General features: G+C 43.2%; 4 non-coding genes across 4 annotated transcripts; 2 read left to right on the top strand and 2 right to left on the bottom strand.

Annotated features, from left to right (window-relative positions):
• Nucleotides 1-12,062: 12,062 nt before the first annotated feature.
• Trnad-guc lies at nucleotides 12,063-12,134 on the bottom strand. Its single transcript has one exon. It is a non-coding gene; the product is annotated as a tRNA-Asp (tRNA).
• Nucleotides 12,135-13,332: 1,198 nt separating this feature from the next.
• Nucleotides 13,333-13,405, top strand: Trnav-uac. Its single transcript has one exon. It is a non-coding gene; the product is annotated as a tRNA-Val (tRNA).
• Nucleotides 13,406-14,498: 1,093 nt separating this feature from the next.
• Trnae-uuc lies at nucleotides 14,499-14,570 on the top strand. The gene has a single exon. It is a non-coding gene; the product is annotated as a tRNA-Glu (tRNA).
• Nucleotides 14,571-17,662: 3,092 nt separating this feature from the next.
• Trnad-guc lies at nucleotides 17,663-17,734 on the bottom strand. The gene has a single exon. It is a non-coding gene; the product is annotated as a tRNA-Asp (tRNA).
• Nucleotides 17,735-21,090: the final 3,356 nt, after the last annotated feature.

The following is a 21,090-nucleotide window of genomic DNA, read 5'->3' as shown; positions in this document are numbered from 1 at the left end:
GAAATTACTTTTTATTGATGACATTCCCGTCTGTTCATGTAAGGTTGCAAATGGTGTTACCCTCGGTAATTTTGTTATTATCCTGAGGACTTTATTTTGAAATGTCTGTAATTTATTTATGTGAGTGTTAGCAGCATAGCCCCACGCGGGGGGGGCATATGACAATATGGAACGAAGGAGTGATTTATAAATTAGCAACGCTAAATTAATGTCAATTGTGGAGGATTTATTTAATATAGGGTACAGTTGCCTGAGTCTGTAATTAGCTTTGCGCAAAATACAGGATATGTGGGTACGGTAGGTCAATTTTGAGTCAAGTGTAACACCAAGATACTTTGTTTCCTTAGTCCAAGATATGGTTTTGTTAAAAATCTTTACTTGATGCGCACTGCAGCCATAATGTCGCAGTCGTTTAGAAAAGAGTGTAATTGTGCAATTTTTTGTATTAATCTGTATTCTCCTCCCAACGTTAGCAAAAAATTTACTATAATCCACCCCTTCCAGCATCATAAAAAATATATAAAAATCCGATTATATGCTCTATCTATACCAGAAGGACAAGCGGGCACTGCCTGGGAACCTTCAAAATCGGAGATATAGTTTCTTACCCCCCCCCCAAATGTAGTGTATCTCACTACCACCCCCCGCTTCTTCTTCTTCTTTTCTCTCTTTCTCACAGAGTGTATCTGTGTGTTCCGTACGGTTCTCACAGTAAACAGCGACTGTTTCCCTACACAGCAGTAACCGGTTGGGCTCTGTAGCGGTGACGTAATGTGCTTCCTGTGAGGTACGGACTGAATCTTTATATATACTGCATTCTGCCCACAGAGTGTATCTGTGTGTTCCGTATGGTTCTCACAGTAAACAGCGGCTGTTTCCCTACACAGCAGTAACCGGTTGGGCTCTGTAGCGGAGACGTAATGTTTCCTGTGAGGTACGGACTGAATTCTTATATATACTGCATTCTGCCCACAGAGTGTATCTGTGTGTTCCGTATGGTTCTCACAGTAAACAGCGGCTGTTTCCCTACACAGCAGTAACCTGCTGGGCTCTGTAGCGGTGACGTAATACGTTCCCTGTGAGGTACTAACTAAACTTTTATATATTGTTCAGAAGAATTACAACATCCACGTTGAGGAACACGCATTATGGTTGCTCTGTGGGAGCAACCGGCTTCCCGTCAAGCAATGACACGAGGAGAAGTTTGAAGCAGTATTTTCCATTGTAGGTTTCCGTGCAGAAGAATCGAAACGAACAGATAATTTCCCCTATCTGAGAAACCGAAACCCAAGAGACCCACTAACCCCTATAATCAAACACATCTACATATATTAAGGATGGCAGGAGAGCCGCCAGGAGCAAAAGGATCGTATGTAAAATGGGAAAAGCGTGGCATGTGACCGGCCGACAAGTTCAATTCGATTGTGCCCCTGCATGCGATATTTGGAAGCGGGGATTCCTAGCACGAATGCAGACGCCTCTGTCTACACAAGCATGCACCACAACATCGCTGGTTTGGGAGGTTCTAGCCGTCGTGAGGAAGAACGGGATATGTGACAAGGACTGCAAAGCCTTGCGGATTACTGTCTTAGGAGAAGTGACGCCGTGTACTTTGAAGAAATGTCCTTTACAACGGATAACTTCATTACATAAAGGCTGTTGTTCGTGGAAGAGAATCTCATCTTCATTCTGAAAGTCACCTAATTTAACGACATCCGTGGTTACATCAGTTACTGACCTGAGGAAGCCCTCTTGCCGTATTTCCAGTCTCTCTCCGTCCCTTGTCCCCCAGAGCCTAGGGCAGGGCCGAGTCTGCTGTCATGCAGTAAAGTCTTAATTGAACCTTTTTTACATGACTCTACCAACTTTTTTCTAATTGATTAATTGGTTTTCCACATCCGAGGCTTCTTGCAAATTTTCGTAACAAGCGTATTTTTAAGGTGAGGAGTTGTTAGCCCCACGCCCAATCCCTAAGCTGGAGGACCACCCTTTGTCGGCTGTCCGCGAATGCTTATTCAATATATTCGCAACAACGCGCTACCCTTCTCCAAGTATAATTAGAATGATCAAGTCAAGGAGGATGAGATGGGCAGGGCATGTAACACAACTGGAAGAGGGAGGAGGAATGCATATAGGATAGTAGTGAGAAAGCCTGAAGGAAGGAGACCACTGGGAAGACCAAGACGTAGGTGGGTGGACAATATTAAAATGGATCTTGGAGAGAGAGGATGGCATGGTATCCTGGCTCAGGATAGGGCCCAGTGGAGGGCTCTTGTGAACACGGTGATGAACCTCCGGGTTCCATAAAATGCTGGCAAGTTCTTGAGTAGTTGCATAATTGGCGGCTTCTCAAGAAGGACTCAGCTCCATCCAGTGATTTTATTAAAATCGTTTATCTTATCCTCTGAGTCCATTTCATTTGACGGAATATGAACTTTGCAACTGAAGCAAGAAGACCCAACCAGTATCGGCAACTGCAATGTGAAGGGATACTCAATCTTCACGTGTCCACCAGGCTGGAAAACATTACGAGAAAAAGCGGGGAGAGGGTAGATTCGGCCCAATATTAATGCATCGCTGCGAAGCTAGTGATACTCTGCAACCTCTCAGCTTGCATAAGCGCAGGGTTTCCTCACCTAACAATTTACCCTTCAAATGATAATTCTAAATATTGTAGCTTATAGATCCGTTGCTAAGAGATCACTCTATAAACAGCGGCCGTTGCTAGGTAACGCACGCAACAATAGAATAACAGGGTTATGCAACTCGTTTCTATGCAACAGATCGGTAAATACGCCTCGACAGCAATAGTTATTGTTGGAAACGTCGTTTTCTATTCGGTCTGTGAAAAATGGTTATGATGAATAGAACTGGGGCAACCATTTCAGTTGTCCGTTGAAAGTCAGCCTGTGAAGGGAAGACTAGAAGATTGGTGTGAAATAGCCGCCAGCCTGGAGTCATCCAGCTGAGAATTGCGTTCTTCATGGAAGGCTGCGAAGATAGAACCTGAGCACGTGAAGCTGAAACATTTCCACTGCTAGAAGCCGTTGCCAGGGAACGGTCATGAAGACACTGCACGCTGGAAAAGATTTAGCGTGTGCTAGTGATTTATAAAGTGTGGAGATTAGCGATAGCGCTGTAATTGCTTGTAATTCCGAGTCGTGTGTATAAGTGGTCATCCAAACCCCGCCTATAGTCACACACCCATAAATACGTGACAGTATCAATATTGTAAAAGCTGATTTGCCTAGAGCGCGTCCCTTCCGCACCGTGGGGATCCTGCTGTCTTGCAAGCAAGTACAGCTCTCCGTTCTTGTCGTCAGCTAATGTGATTCCGCCGCGTTTTCTTTATAATTTGCGGGGGGGGGAGCTAACAGTGACGAAGCAACTGTTTGCTGTGCCCCCGGGGCTCTCTGGACCTTGGCAACTATTTGGCCGTGTCGGTATGCCCGTTGTGCACCTGTGACCGACTGAGGCGCCTAGGTCATGTACGGCTGAGTAAAGGCCCATACGCCTAGTGTTTCAATACAGGAGTCAGACTTGGAGCGATCGAAGTGCGGACACCGATTTCTTTTAGTAGGCCGTGGTAGTTTAATTAGTATAGTGACAGGTTACGGAGTTCGATTCCCGGAAAAGGCAGGAAATTTTCTTTCCTCCAGAGTGTCTTTACCGGATCTGGACCCCCCCCCCACCAGCCTCCTATCTAACGCTTGCTGGGGGCTCTTTTCCAGGAGATAAAGTGGCCGAGGCGTGAAGCTGATTATTCACCTATACGTAGGACCGAGGCTATGAATAAGTGGAGCAATACCTCCATCCCCATATGTCTTCATTTGTATGGCGCTTAATTAAGCCCAGCGACAAATACCTGCAGTTTTTGCCTTGGACAATAAACGCCATCTGCCGTGTATGAGAATAATATTAAAACGGATCATACGGAGATGGAATGTGTGGGTGCTGGCTTGATTCAGGATACGGTCCAGCTGTCAGCTCTTCTGAACACGACAATGAAATTTCGGCTTCCTTACAAGGAAGGATCTGTTCACCAGTTGAGAGACTACCAGCTTCCCACTAAGAACTATCCCAGACTCGAGTTTACGGAAACTGTTATGATATAGTTTCAGAATTTAGCACAACCGCCCCCTGTAAATTAAAATATGCAGAAACCTGTATGTGACTAAGTATGTGGTTATCTGTATATAGTTACACACTGGATGCCATTTTAAATTCTAAAATAATTTCAGTAAAAAGCAAAAAATAATCAAATAATTTAAAAGTGAATTTATTATTTATTCCCACGAAAAGATCGAGTCACTGTGACTTTTTACTTAAAAACTAGATTTATTCATTTACTGTTAAAGATTTTTTTTTTTTTATTGCTAGTGGGGTGGGACTAAGTCCCTTGTACTGCGGCCACTTCTGGCCTATTGTACCAGCTCCAGATGATAGGTGAGGGTGATTGTGGAGCAATGGGTGGAATGAAGATTGGCAGGCGAAACCGAAGTACTCGGAGAAAACCTGCCCCAGGGCCACTTTGTCCACCACAAATCTCACTTGACCAGACCCGGGATTGAACCCGGGCCGCCGTAAAATTTAGTTAATAATGTGTGACTGATGTCACATAACGGGCTCACGTTACAGCTACGCCTTGTTATATCAGTTTCTTTAGATTACGCAATTCACTCCATTGCAAATCGCTATTTTAATATTGTTTTCATTGCGTAAATTAACCGACTTTGAAATAATAGTAACACTGGACGTATAAAAATGTAAGAGCAATAAACATATTAAGAATAAAAAAAAACCTCCCGACGGGGAATCGAACCCCGGTCTCACACCTCCTAAGCGAGTATGCTGACCACGAGACTAGGGAGGCATGTAGACGTTGTAGTACTGTCGCAGGGTTTATAAATACAAGATGCTTTTCCTTGCTTCGAGCAAGTACATTATATACATTAGGATATGTAATGTGTGCTTAGGGTAAAGAAGCTTCTGTCGGCTGTTTCTCTCATTGTGGAAATGCAAGGCGAAATTAAACATTCACTCTGCAGCAAACTTTCGCTTCTACACAAACCCAGAACAGCCACACACAGAACAATAGGATAAACTAACAAACCAACAAAAACACCAAACACAAGTATAACAACGGCATGATAACCTAACATAACCTAGAATAGTCTGAAACATTTACAACGAAATGAAAATCAGAACAGCAGAGCAGCTGGTTCCTTCAACCCAGCATCTTAACGCACACCCGATGATGGCCAGTTAGGCGGATACCGACAAAGTTACACAAAGACGGCAAGGGGCTGCAACACAAAGTCAGTCTCTGATGTTTATATATGGAAATACATTTGTAAACCGTATAAAAAGTAGATTAATCACTAAAGAACAATAATAATGTAATAAGTATGGTTCACACACCATATTTCAACGTTCCTCGCTTCTATTTATACACGCTTTTCTGTGGTTCTCAAATCCACGGTAGGAATTTAATACATTATGGCACAGTATTTACTTGAAGAATGTAATCTGAAATATTTTTTTCGTACATTGATGGGTTTGTTTTCAGCACCCGTGTGTGTATGTGTTCGTGACATAATGGTGCACCAAACATGGCATGTATATCATGCAATTTGCAGCTTCTCTCATTCCGTTTTCAATTCCCTACAGTCAGGAATACAAATATGACTACATCGCAAACTTCTGTGGTGAGAGTGCACCGCTTTATGAATGGTTCTGAGTTTCAGTACTGTGGTGGAAGTTCCCAACACCGGAACCTACTGGTTACAGAGTGCCGACAACTGCTGTCTTAACACATGTTTTACTGGCCTACTGGTAAGTAACCACTACAGTTGGGGCGACGACATTTCATATGAAGAAAGATGACAGAAAATTGGAAACATGTCTGTGGTGACAAGAATAGAGGTCTTGTTATTAATTAAAGTCATATACTGGGTGACGGAAGGGTAAATATACGACAGCATTGAAATGTAGCACAAAGTGACATTTATTTACTCTACTGAGGCCATGAAAAAGTCCCATGTATTAATTCCCACCCTCCCCTCCTACAATTTCCTTCGAGCTGTTACGCTCCCCACTCCAGCGCACTTCCCTATATTCCCCTCCGTTCTGTTCACAGGAATGTTGTGCTGATGATCCTCACTTGCTTGCCACCTGCTTTTGTTGGCTTCTCGCTTGGCCCACACTCTTCCACTCTGAAGATTGAGGCGATGTGTCCCTCCGAAACCGGACCAGAAGAGAGCGGTTTTGACCCATCAGTCAGTTATTGCGGTATGTGTCTAGGTATTGGCGCGACCTGCTGACCCGCGAGGGGAGTGGGAGGCAGGGAGAGGCTCATCAGCTGCTGCCAATGTAGGAGCCAGCTTCTAGCTCAGCTGCGCGGCTTCTATTACAGGCTGGCATGATTGCTTCTCTGACGTTTGACCTTGTGACCTCGCCTCTTTATACGAGTCACGCGGGCGAAGCGATGGAATTTTCATCCTCATTGCATCCATTTTGCCCCCTGCTTCTGCAGACACTCCGCGCGTACATCTTCCCCAACCTCATGCCAGTCTTGAATGTGCCCTGAACACTTCCCTGAAACTGTTCAAATCGCCTTCCTTCCGCTTTATTTCTTTTTAATTTATTGGAGTGGGGGGAGACTGAGTCTACTCGGTACTTCGGCCACTAATTGGCCTATTGTACCAGCCCCGGATGATAGATACGTATGGAACAGTCGGTGTAATGAGAATTGGCAGGGGAAACCGAAATACTCGGAGGAAACCTGCCCCAGTGTCACCCTGCCCACCAATAATCCTACATGACTTGACCTTGGATGGAACCCAGTCCTCTTCGGCGGGAAGCCGGCTACTAAATGCCTGAGCTGTGGCACAGCCCTTTCTTTCGCCTTTCTGTGAGCTATACGAACTGGGTTCAAGGCCAGATTACTTCATGAGAGTGTGTCGATCCGAAATACCACGTTCAGTTCCCGCTGGAGTGGGTTTCCTCGCGTAAAGTTGTCGAATCAGAGATGAAACAGGAATTTCGTCAGGCCAGATCTGTGGCTCTCGCCTGGTGACTACGAAAGTAGCTGTGTTGTGCGATGTGACGCAGTGCACTCTGGTAGACGCTTAAGGGACATGCTGTCTCCGTCTTCAGCGCACAAAATTATATTCGCTAGTTTAGATGTATTTTCTTGGTTCTGTGTGGGTGTGAAACTTGGTCACTGACATTAAGGGAGGAACATAGACTGAGGGTGTTTGAGAACAGGGTGTTGAGGGGAATATTTGGACCTACGAGAGATGAAGTGACAGGAGGTTGGAGAAAACTGCATAATGAGGAGCTTCATAACTTGTACTCTTCTCCAAGTATAGTTAGAATGATAAAGTCAAGGAGGATGAGATGGGTAGGGCATGTAGCACGTATGGGAGAGAATCGGAATGCATTTAGATAGTGGTGGGTAAGCCAGAAGACCACTAGGAAGGTCAGAATTTAGGTGTGTGGATAATATTAAAATTGATCTTAGAGAAAGAAGATGGAAGGAGGGGGTATGGACTGGATTGATCTGGCTCAGGATATGGACCAGTGCTGGGCTCTTGTGAACACGGCAATGAACCTTCGGGTTCCACAAAATGTTGGAAAGTTCTTGAGCAGGTGCACAGCTGGTGCCGTCTCAAGAAGGGTGACCCCTTCTTGAAGTTAGTTGGCTGTGCTTTCTTGCGATATCGCTCGAAACAATGAAGCGAATTCTTACGTTGGCCGATCTATGACATTTAATAACGCTATATCAATTCCAGTAGTTACGTAGAACAGACCGAGAATTCAGGAACCCATAGCTGGAAGATTCAGGTTGTGATATAAGTTGACACCGTGCAGTCTGGCATATGATTACTAAGTTTTCTGAGGAAGATGCTGCTTTCATCTTGTTCCCTTCGAAATGCTGGTACCCACCTACAAGACTGTACGGTGTTATGGATCCGAAGGCCGTAATCCAAAAGAGACAATACGTTCTGCAATGTGACGCCGCGTAGTCTGGTAGAAGTTTGCCAGTATTTGGGAGGAAAATATTTCCTCTCTCTTCAGGGTTGAACAGTAAACCCGAATAAGTAAGCATGAAGACAGAGGCAGCATATTCCTCCGAAACGTCAGTAAACTTCCTACCAGGCTACACAGCGTCACGTCGCAGCAGATAGCACCCTTCATAGCCGACGCCGCGAAAACCTAAAATCTAAAAAAAAATGTTGTTTTACACCCTTTTAAAAAGTAACTACAGTTGCATGTGTTTCGATTTCCCGCTCAAAATTTCAGGATCCTGCATTAACAGGCACTATCGTGAGACGGACGATTAGAGCCTGTTCATGTGGGAACATGTAAGGGTGTTGTTACTGTGACAGAGCCAACGAGACCGGAGGCAACAGCGAGTTAATCGCCATCTAGTAACTAAACGCCTACTTAAAGTAAATCAATAAGTGTGTTGGTCCCTGCTGCATCATCTTCAGAAATTATTTATCAAGTGAGACGAGAGAAGTATTATACGCGATGATTTAAAACAAACTAATTCCATGGAGCGAAGTCCTTCGTAAGAAAGCAACAGCCCTCAGCTTCTCATAAGTTTCGCCACATTTAATGTTGTTCACAAGAGCCCTCAACTGGTAGCTATCCTGTTCCAGATTAATCCAGCCCATACCAATCCATCATACTCTTCTAAGATCGACTTTAACACTAACCACCCACCTACGTCTAGGTCTTCTTAGGTGCCTCTTTCTTTCTGGCTTTCCCACTAAAATCCTATATGCATTCCTCTTCGCCATCATACGTACTACATGCCCTGCCCACCTCATCCTCCTTGACTTGATCATTCTAATTATACTTGGAGAAGAGTACGAGTTATGAAGCTCCTCATTACGCAGTTTTCTCCAGCCTCCTGTCATGTCATGCCTCTTGTATCCTCAGCACCCTGTTCTCAAACACCCTCAGTGTATTTTCTTCCTTAATATCAGAGATCAAGTACAGACCCATACCAACCTACAGACATAATTATAGTTCTGATTATTTTCATTTTTACAGTTTTAGACAGCAGGCGCGAAAACGAGAGGAGTGTACGTACGTATGTATGTATTTATGCACGTATGTATGTATGTATGCATGTATGACAGCAAGAATTGCCCCAGTACGCTGTTGGTTTCCTCGCGAAGGCGCATCATAGCCTATTTTAAAATATTGTTACAACATTTTCCTGGTAGCCATGAGGTAGACCATGAAACGTTTCCTTCAGGACAGCTTGTGCTCGGACTTTGTACTTTCCGGAATTGGCCAACTGCTTGATCAATGAAAATATCCTCAGCAACCGATGAGCCTATAAACCCACCACTTACTGTTAGCTGATCTAGGCTGTCCGCTTTGTGACGTGAACATGGAAGGAAATGAGTATCAGGAATCTTCCTGAGTGTAAAGGGAGGCCGGCCGGCGTGTAAGGTTGACTATCTCACCGCCATCTGTGAGCCGATTGTCTAGAAAATGTGGGAGCCTCGACGTCTCACAACCCTATGGGCCTTCACGGCCTGTTGCAGGGATAGCTTTACCATTTTTTAACGATCTAACAAGAAGCCTGGGTCGATAAAACAAACTACAGCGTTTAATGAACAAAGGTATAAGAAGAAGATATAAGTGATAATAAAATGCCACTTTCTGCAAGTTTTGTTCACATCAAGGATTAGGGGGGCTTCAAATTTGAAGGGCCCTACGAAACAGCGCAATGAGCATAGCTCCTGGGCTAGCGTTGCAGACTGTCTATGATTTAATTTGTAAACATCACAAGACACGATTCAGTTGTTTATTCCTGGTGCTGGTCACTGATGAATAGCAAAGGCTCTTCTCTGCTGTGAAACAAGACAACAGTCGCAATGACGTCAGGCCAGGTCAGTGGCATGGGTATCCTTGACAGCCAATAATCTCTGGAAAAACAATCTTTTTAAATGCCGTACAAATCCAGCAGATGCTTTCCTAGGAGGTCTTCTACGAATAAGATGTAAAATTATGTTCTGCTTTTAGACTCCCAAGTTTGACCACGAATAAAAGTGGTGTTTACTTTTCTATTTTTGTTTATACTTCATGCAGTGGGGTCACATGTATAGGGTGGAAACAGACGACCTCATGGCTGACAAAGAGAATACCGACATCAGCTCGGGTAGCTGAGACCTGAAATTCTCACGGCCCTGAATACTGACAATGCAGTAATATGGGATGTGACTTCGTGTAGTCTGGTACATGACTAACAATATTTCGGAGGAGCGTAGATGCCTATTCTGAAGATGGATAACTAACTAAACTAACTTCATGGAGTTGAGCCCTTCCTGAGAAGCCGCCAGTTGTGCAGCTACTCAAGAACTTCCTTGAATTTTACGGAACCCGAAGGTTCGTTACTGTTGTGGGGTGTCATATGAAGAGAGAACCACTAGTTGAACTGTCCTATAGTATTTATTACAGTTGCACCGTATACACGGACGAACTTGAGCTTGAAGAACTGAAGAACAACAATAACAACAGTGAACTCACCGAACCAGAACCGTAGAACTGTAGAAATCTAGAACTGTAACTGTAACTTCCGGTCAATGTATCTTCTTATATAACCTAGAGTCGGGCATATAGAAAACGGTTACGTAATAGGTACTGCTGTTGCCGGACACCGTGTTTGCAAGTTCCCTAGCAACCGCTGTCTACTCGTCGTTGCTAAGCAATGAAGCTTGCGTTGTCACACTTGCTTGAATGTGGGCAGTTCCCACATCACCCCCCGCGGGGTGCCCTCCACTGGTCCCTATCCTGAGTCAGATCAATCCAGTCCATACCACCACATCGTATCTCTTAAGATCCATTTTAATATCATCCACCCACCTACGTCTTGGTCTTCCTAGTCTCCTTCTGGTTTTCCCACCAATATCCTATATGCATTCCTCTTGTGCAGTTTTCTCCAACCTCCTGTCACTTTATTTCTCTTTGGTCCAAATATTCTCCTCAACACCCTGTTCTCAAACACCCTCAGTCTATGTTCCTCCCTTAATGACTGAGACCAAGTTTCACACCCGTACAGAACCACAAGCAAAATTATAGTTTTGTACCTTCTAATTTTTATTTTTTTATTTTAGACAGCAGACGAGAAGACAAAAGGTGCTGCACTGAATGGTAGCAGGCTCCTCTTAATCTCTTCTTGGATCAGATTTCTATTTGTTACTGTCGTCCCCAAATATATGAATTGCGGATAATCAGATATGAACATAAAACTAATAAACTAAAACAATACATTAGATGGATACAAATTTTTAAGTAACATCGTAGGAGAAAATAGTGAGGTAGGAATACAAATTACATATTCAGAAATATAAACAAGGAGTTTGTGAATGTCTAAGTAGATGCAGATGAAAAGTTAACAGTTATGTAAATACCTTTCCTCCACCCCCTCCGTTCGGGGATGACGTCACAAGACATGACGGTGATGTTTGAGGTTCACACGGCGATGAGTAGAAAGGTTTCACTCTTACGGAATGTGTACTCCTGCCCATATTTAGTTCGGTAACTGGTACCAGCGTTTCGGAGGAACCTGCAGTAAGACATCTTGAAAATGGAGAAAGAGGTTGCTGCTAAACGTTAGTACTTATCTACCAAACTACACGATGTCACATACATGAAGACCATATTATTGAGAAGAGAGATTTGCACTCCAAATCCTATATTTAAGTAAGTATGTACCATTGGCCGCGCCACAGCTCAAGCGGTTAATCGCAGGCTTCCCACCGCGGCGGCTCGGGTTCGAGCCCGGGTCTGGTCAAGTGGGATTTGTGGTGGACAAAGAGGCGCTGGGGCAGGTTTTCTCCGAGTACTTCGGTTCCGCTGCCAGTCTTCATTCCACCAAATTCTACATCATCATAATCACCTGGGGCAGGTACATAGGCCAATCAGTGGCCGAAGTTCCGAGTGGACCCAACTGGACTCCAACCCCTATTATGCAAATAAAAGAAAAGCTATAACTGTAAATTTGTATCAGAAGAAATTCGGCAAAAAAAAAAATTCTCCCCGGCGGGGAATCGAACCCCGGTCTCCCGCGTGACAGGCGGGGATACTGACCACTATACTACCGAGGAATGCTTACGGTAAGCATGAATCGTTGCAAGACTTAGGACACAGCATTGTCTGCAGATTATTTAGGTTATGATTCATGTAATGTTTGTTCGTACCTCTGCTTTCTTCGCGCATTCATGGAGAAACTATAAATGTGTACGGTATTTTGGGTGGAAAACAGCTAGAGAAGGCAGTACTTTGAACTCAAAGACGTGGACATAATATGAACTACAACTACGTTAGAAAAGACCATAACGGCGGTCGACTTCGATGGAGTTTTGTGATTAGTTACTCAGTTAGTTTGTTATTTATTTAGTTACGTGGAACATGTCTGGCAGATGTGAACGCTAATTATAATCCCGTTTAAACGCGCGGGCCTAAGATGACAATCGCTATTGTTTATATGTCCATAAACTGAATCTGAAACAAGTAGTTAGAGCTAAAGCAAATTTCTGAATGACTGCGTATGTCTGAACTTTAGACTTGGACATGTCACGAACAATTGTATGCCATCAGGCACGCTCAGTTTCGTACGGAAGGAGGTAAAGATAGATTTGTCCATATCCCAAGCACAATCTAGGGAGGAGTATAGGGGTGTGGTTGTAAAGCTTCTTTGCAGACTATGCAAACTACCAAAGAATTACCTCACATACGCCATTCTACTTATATCTGTAATCATAAACACTCATTAGAATTCGCATTTAATAGATACTTGTACTCCACGCTGAGTACCAGATTTTTAACATGCAGCCAACATACCGAAACAAATTTTTTATAGATCTTGAAGATTTGTACCATGCAACATGCCCATTTATTTCACCCATTTCTTCTCTCAGGGGACAGTAGTGTTTTAACTCTCTGAAACACGATTATCAGCATGTGTTTCACCCAATGTAACATTAAGAAACTCGATTCTCTTAATAGAAAGCGTGTATTTTCCCAAACAGCATAAATCGGTTGTTTTTGTAGTGAAGATTTAGTGGATTTCTGTAAGGTAGGAACTGAATTTTAAGTACTGTTTAAACCAGTGTGAGATATCAAAGTACCATATATATCACGAGCTACAATGTAAGATTAGTTGATTTGCGGTGATAAGAACTCTGGCTGTAATCCAAAACATGACAGCGCATATCCGTTTCCTGTAATGCTGAACAAAACGAATCTTTGTTCATATTAAGTACGTTCGAGTCCTTCCACAATTCAACAAGACTGTGTCGTCCTGGTTCCGTGGTGTAGTGGTTATCACGTCTGCTTTACACGCAGAAGGTCCCCGGTTCGATCCCGGGCGGAACCAGTTAATTTTTTTTTTACAATCTTAGAAGATGACTGCTAACTGAAGACAGCCGTCACATTTGTGAAGAGAATGTGTCGCAGTTAATTCTATAGAATTTTAGTTCTAAAAAGTGTACAAATACAGTCTAAGGTAAAGATGTCGTTAATTGGAAATTTAAAAAATAAGTTCGTTACTTAACTAAATACTAATTTTCTGGTAATATAAACTCGCCTATCTCCAGTGTGGAGGTCAAGAATGGTGGAGCTATAACTGCACTCCTCCATAAGCTTAGACAATTAAGCAAAGGGACACGTTTACCTTGTCTGGTAATATAATCTTTCAGTTCCAACCCATCGAAAGTAACAGTGAACCACTCCTTTCTTACAGCCCATTTCCGAAATATCCGTCTTACACTGACTTCCGAGCTCCTCATTGGTCTTTCAAGCAGCCCCTTAATAAATGCTCTTCTTACGAAAATTCAGTATGCATTCCTTGTCTCTCCAATCCTAGCTATATGACCAGGTTTTTTTTTGGAGTCCCTTTATTTCATTATCAGAATAAATCACGCAGCTCGTCGTCAAGATATGCCCTGAACAATTTCGCTGCTGAACACTTGTTCTCTCACAGCTGAGGCCAACGTGTGACCACGCGTACTGAACACGGTTAAATATTATTGTTTCGTATACAGTGCTCTTTTATAAACCTTGGATTTTTCATTTGACATAATCCTCCCAGCCGCACTATGGCCCTGGGGTCTCTTCAGCCTCTAACAGAAAAGAGTACCAGGAATCCTCCTTGAGGTAAAGGGCGGCCGGAGCGAAGGGCTGACGACCTTACCACCATCTGTAAGTCGAGCGTCTAGAACATGTGGAAGCCTCGGCGCCTCACAACCCTATGGGCCTCTACTGTCTGTTAGAGAATAACTTTACCATAAGCAGCCCTCTTAAGAATCTCATATCAGCAGCCATGAATGAGCTGACGTCACACAAATTCTTATTCGATCATGTGGCGTGTGACATATGTATTAGCACAAGCGGGTAAGGCTTGTAACTTATAAGGAGACATCTCGTTCGAAACTAGTCTGGGATAGTACTCAGTTCTTTTACCGGCGTGATCCGGTATGGTCTAGTGGCTAGGATACCTGGCTTTCACCCAGGAGGCTCGGGTTCGATTCCCGCTACCGGAATATTTTTTTTTCTTTTTCAGATGTTTCATCGAATATTAGTTTTGCCATTTATGTCCCCCGTATCGCCATATATGGGGGAGTTCCTTCCCACCTTAACTAAAAGCCTCTACCTTCTGCCCACACTTTCATTGTTTCCATTTCGCCTTAGATACTAAATCATATCTGTAGCTGTTATCTATGCTATGAACGTCACGGTTTGCGTTACCAACACGCGAAGCAGCATTCGCGTTGTCCCAGGAGCCTGTGTCGTCGTCACGAGTACATACTCAGATGAAGCCAACTCAGGTGCGCGGTGAGTTAGTGCCATTCCACATGCGCAATTATCGCTGTCGTTCAAAGTGCCGAGCGGTTATATGCTCCGCAATGCACTGTCGGTATCTGTCCGCACAACGGCAGGCCTGTCTTTCCGTACACATGTTTAATCTATAAAACCACTAAACTGATTTCAATTAAATTTGGTATTTGAGATATATATTGCAACAAGTCAAAGCAAATTCCATTTTGGACCTTATCGGTCAAGTGTTCCGGTCTAGAAATCCGAAATTAACGGCCGTGGGGATTCGTTGTGCTGACCACGCGACACTCTCTATATGCTAGAGTTGGCACTAACTTCGCCGACAAGTGGCGGTCGCTGAGTCGGTATAGTTGGCTTTTGGACTGAAACCACGGAGTTTGTTTTTTGTTTGTTCGGTCAAGTGTAACTGACACTTGATGACAAGGTCAAGAACAACGCAATTTAGGTTCGTCAAAATAAATAAATAAATAAATAAATAAGGGGCAGAAAGAAGAAAAAAATGATCTTGGAAGCGATTCTTATGCACACAATTTACAGTACATCCCATTAAGATGCACAACTCCTGTTTGGAGCATTTTGCAACGCGGCGGATATGTAAGGAAATACAAGGGAAGCCACTTTATAAAACCATGCAGTGTGAAAATCTTTGAAAAAATGAATTTGTATTTGCAATGCAAGGAAGTGGGCGGGGTTACAACATGATCAGAAATGTGATTATATTGATGGAATATGTGAATACACATAACAGGCACACAGACAGCAAGGTGTTTTCATAAGCCCACTTTTATTTATTTTGGGGGGGGGGAAATAGGGAAAGTAGGCTATAAATAAAAATAAGCTATGAGATCAACTTGCTGTCTATGTACCTGCATGTATAACCCCTTCCTATATCGTTGCTAGGCAACGGTTCGTAAACACGTTCCCGAGACAGGAAGTACACATGCAACAATAGAATTCTTTGACGCGTCGTTTTATATGTGCTCCCTGTCGAATCAAAAGAAAGCAGGTGATTGGTTCTTCACAGAACTTAATGTTTAAGTACTAAATCAGGCAATAAACATCACCTGCCTCTGAAGAAGTTCCTACAGGTTAGTAGGATTTTGTGACGGTAATTGGATAGGCCATATAAAAGTAAAGCTATCCCTGTAACAGGCCGTGGAGGCCCACAGGGTTGTGAGATGTCGAGACTCCCACATTTCTAATAAAATTGGCTCACAGATGGCGGTGAGGTTGTCAGCTTTACGTTCCGGTCGACCGCCCTTTACCCCCAGGAAGTTTCCTGGTACTTAATTCTGTTAGGGGCTGACTCGACCCCTGGGCCATAGTGCGGCTGGAAGGATTAGATCAATTGAAAACATTCCGTGACCTCATCGGGAATCGAACCCGCGACCTCCCGGCTGATAGCGTAGTGCCTCAACCAACTACGCTACCGCGTGCCCCTTATCGTGTTCACAAGAGCCTTCTACTGGTCCCTATCCTGATCCAGATCAATCCAATCCATACCATCCCATCCTATCTTTCTAACATCAATTTTAATATTGTCCACCCATCTACGCCTTGGTCTTCCCAGTGGTTATTTCCATCTGGCTTTCCCACCAATATCCTATATGGATTCCTCTTCTCCCCCATTCGTGCCACATGCCCTGCCCATCTCATCCTCCATGATTTGCTCATTCTAATTATACTTGGAGAAGAGTACAAGTTATGAAGCTCCTCATTATGCGGTTTTCTCCAACCTCCTGTCACTTCATCCCTCTTCGGTCCAGGTCAACACAACACCATGTTCTCAGACACCCTGCGGAAACGCAGACGGTACTAAACACCCTAGCAAAGAAAGACTTCCAGGATGCATTTGAAAGGTGGCAGAAACGCTGGGATCGGTGTATGCGCTCCCAAGGGGACTACTTTGAAGGTGACGGTGCAGAATAAGATCTACGTAAGACGTAATAGTTTTTATTAATATATTTCGGGAACTTTTGGATTGCACCACGCACATATATGAGGCTTTCTCAACGATGAACATCAAGATTACGACCTGGGATGCGACACCGTTTGATTTGGTACTTACCTACCAAATTTCACAGCATCACATCCGAGAAGAAAGTATTCTTAAAGGAATATCTAGACGCGCTGCTAATGCACTATTACAGGAAAACTCGAAAGAAAGAACGCAGCTCATCATGCATGTGGCACCAACAAGAAAGCTGCAAGAATTTGGACTCTGTTCCGAGGAGACCGCAATTGCGCTCTGCGAACCAACCAACAGACCGCAGAGTCAAGAGCTCAAAAGTGTTTTAAGTTACGGTAGAAATATTATATTCTGCTCGCTTTCTCTAATTTTCCTTGTATCAGGGCTGAATCGCGCCACTGCGCAGGGTGCTAGGACACTTCCGCGGACATTTAATGCGGAAATCAGGAATCAAGGCGCGCACAAAATTTCTGCAACCTCGAAAACCTAAGAACAAGAACACATAAAACTTCTGAAAAAGCATCACTGACAAAATTATTCTTGATATTCTTATCCCCCTACCTCCTCTTACTGAAGCTCATAAATCCCCAGTACCTTTAATTAAACCCCACTAAATAATCGTCACGACCTCAAGACTGAGGGGCACACAAAAACGAAAATATTACAGACATAACTTCTTGAAATTCGCAACAAGACAACTACGGTTAATTCTGGAAGGATTTAAATTTCGATCATTTTTGCTCCTGATGTAGTTTTACACGTACTGTTTCCATATATTACAAGACTCCTCCTGAGTACACTAACAGGTTCTGCAGTAATAAAATAAATCTCCCCGGCGGGGAATCGAACCCCAGTCTCCCGCATGACAGGCGGGGATACTAACCACTATACTACCGAGGACGTTAACTCTACGATCCTTCATTTTGATGGAATTTGACATCTAATTGGCACCTCTGAACCTGTGACAAGATATAATTAATTTGTATCAAATATTTCTTTTTTGTAGAAAACATATTAGAAGAAATTAATGCAGATGTCTTCCGAACATATAGGTTCAAACTTGCCTTGACGAGCTTGTCTCTGTGAACTACGTGAGAAGTTAACATAAGAACTTAATCTCTGAACAAGAATCAGCTAAGCAACTCGTGCAGATGATGTTAAGCTCTGCATAATCTCTAAACAGCTTCCATAAAACAATCACCACTTTAATTTAATCAAATTAAATAACTTCGCAACTAATCAGCAACAGGGGAATTACATTAAACCCTTGATCTCGCAGCTGTTATTAAAGGAAAAGATTTGGGGTGCTTAAGGTATGTGACTAGAATGAATCAGACAATAGGAGCTAAGCCGCATGGGTGAAAATGGGAGGGCCCAGACCGAGATGACTATGAGAAGTAGTGGAAACAGAAGAGTGAACATCTGCTGCAGAAGAGGACAAGGTTCTTGGAAGATTGTAAAGCCAAAGGAAATTAAGTTATCTTATGGTAATTATCAATAACATTTTAATAAATACTCACCAGCAAACGTCACATTCATACATCAAATACATTTTTCTATGTTATTACAATTTAAAAGAATCAAGAATATCAGAATTGTTGAGTGTACCAATGGGAAATATGTGCTCACAAACTTATTGGCATAGATACCACTGTGATTATGACAAAAGGTTCTTCCGTTTACGCGGTTTAATTTTACGTACCGTTTTCCAGTGCAAGCACAGCGTAAAGCAAAGTATATCCATATTCCAGCTCACTCATTTCTTGTGTAACACCTCGGTCTTCAGTATTTATTTCAATCGGTACACTTCACTGGGGCGCGACATTGCAGCTTACAGACATTGCCGGCCGGCCATTTTGCAGAACACATTGTGACGTTCATACACTAAGAAGGAAACATTCCTACTGCACTGAACCTGTTGATGCTGACCACCTGTTGTTCACTTAAATGTGACCGAATTACTCAGGTAGCAAAGTGACAAACAACAGCATTAAAATACACTAGAATTCTGGAAATTACCTACTACACTGAAACCTATGTTGACCACCTGTTATTCCACTGAAACATGGTCAACTTAAGAAGGTAGTCAGATTACAAAAAAAAACACCATTAAAATACACCTTATCTATGGAAATTCCCTACCACCATGAAAATTATGGTGGCCACCTGTTCTTTAACTCAAACGCAGCCAACTTACTGAAAATATTATTAAAATGCGTTATAATTCGGGACTTGCATGTTTACAGCGACTACCCGCAGACCACCAAGCTCTTTCGAGGACCTTATTTTGTGCGTGACCTGTGACTACCGGGAATACTACATAATTAACACAACGTCAATAAATATGAAACAGCTATACATATTCTGATTAACACTGAAAAGGGCTAAATGCAGTGCGCTAATCTGAACAACAAAAAAAGTACCATGTTGTATTTTAGTACCCTATTGCAATTGGCATTAGAAAGTATTTTCAGTTGCTTACCGTCCACTATGCAACAATTTCAAGATTTAAAATTAAATCCTTCTAAAACTCTTCACTGCACTACACGTTTCGGTCCACTCGGACATGGCCACGGTGGACGGTAAGCACTGATAATTATCTGTGGTAAAGGGAGACCACTGCACATGCAAGAGACAAAGAAACGGATAGGTATCCATCCGTACAGACTGGTACAAAAGCACATGTTTCTGCGCATAAGCATGGTAAGGCATACGAGAGGATAAATAAGGTAAAGCTATCCCTGTAACAGGCCGTGGAGGCCCATAGGGTTGTGAGACGTCGAGGCTCCCACAGTATCTAGACAATCGGCTCACAGATGGAGGTGAGGTTGACAAGTACAGGCGAATGGCCATATCTGAATTATTGGCGATTTGCCGATTCAGCAGAAAACGCCGCCAGTTATTACATGGCTGTCCAACTTCACAGGTCCCACTGTACAATTTTGGACACACGTGATTTTAGCGCCACTTCGCGTCAGTGGAACTGAGCCAGTATCACGAGGTATGTGCAAATCACACCGACAAAGCTGTACACGAAGGGCAGGTCCAGAGAAAAGAATCCTGCGGCGGAAAATGCAACTTTCATGTTCTTAAGTTGGACGGACAGAAGTCTAAGTTCATTTAACGTTTCATACTGCAACCGAGGGCGTAAAGTCAACTTCTCGACTAGAATCTGTGATTTTCTGCATTCTTCAGTTGTTGCGTGACAAGACAGAACTATAAAAAGCAGGATAGCTATACACAAAACACACCAAATCAAACCCGTTAGTGTCCATATATTCTCTCGTAACGTACTTCCCTGACTGGCAGCTAACATAATGGAGAGTACACAAGAATAGGAAATATATACAACACACATAAAGATCCAGAACGTCAACACAAAAATTGGCAGCCCAAAACATGAATTTATCAGAAGCACAACATCATATAACTTGCAATAAATATGTCTTTTCTCCAGTATCTGACGCTTCGCGTACGTTTTATTATAATATAATGACCCGAATGCGTCCGAGCCTGATAAGAAAAGAATGTTTTTACCACGTGATTCTGTTCTGTCTCTCCAAACGTGTGGCTGTGAATCGAGCGCGCTGTTGAGATACTTGTATCTCTGTCCCAAAAGTAAAACAACATTCGTAAACTGAACGATTAGAATTATCAGTGATATATATTCAATAGTCTCAATTAACGAAGTAATATNAGGCACTTCACGAATAAGCCTCTTTACTCGTGGGGAAAACAACCGGTAACCACTGGATAGGGAGCTGGTTGGGCCCCAGAACCGATCCGGACGACGTGGAGAAGAGAAAAATGTTGTCCCTTTCGGAACTCAAAATTTCTACCTTCGACAGTCCAGCACGTAGCCAGTCGGAACTGCCGATGCGAATGTCAGTAGTTACCATTTTATAGTCCCTAATTATTTCTGTATTTTCAACATGTTCTTCCAGAGAATTTCGGGTACTGTTGTGATGCAGATTAGAATGTTAGGTAAACACGAGAGTAGCATGAAACTGCAATGAAGTCATATTAGAATTAAGATTTTAATTTTTTAAGGAAAGTAAGGTAGCAGACTGTATAAGAGGAGCAGCCCTTAGCAGGTTCCGCAGGCATGGCAGAGCGACCGTACCAGCCAGCGGGGCGATCGCCGGAGAGGAGCCAGACACGGCCGTTAATCTTCCGGTCAGTGAGACCACTAAGGAGGCAGACACTTGATTGGCCCTAGCAAAGGCAACTATGGATTCAGGATCCTTGAGTTCAGT

The sequence above is a fragment of the Cryptotermes secundus genome, unplaced genomic scaffold (genome assembly GCF_002891405.2).
Source record: "Cryptotermes secundus unplaced genomic scaffold, Csec_1.0 scaffold870, whole genome shotgun sequence".
Lineage (NCBI taxonomy): Eukaryota > Metazoa > Arthropoda > Insecta > Blattodea > Kalotermitidae > Cryptotermes > Cryptotermes secundus.
Note: the sequence above shows the minus strand (reverse complement) of the source record. Positions and strands in the feature narration are given on the sequence as shown.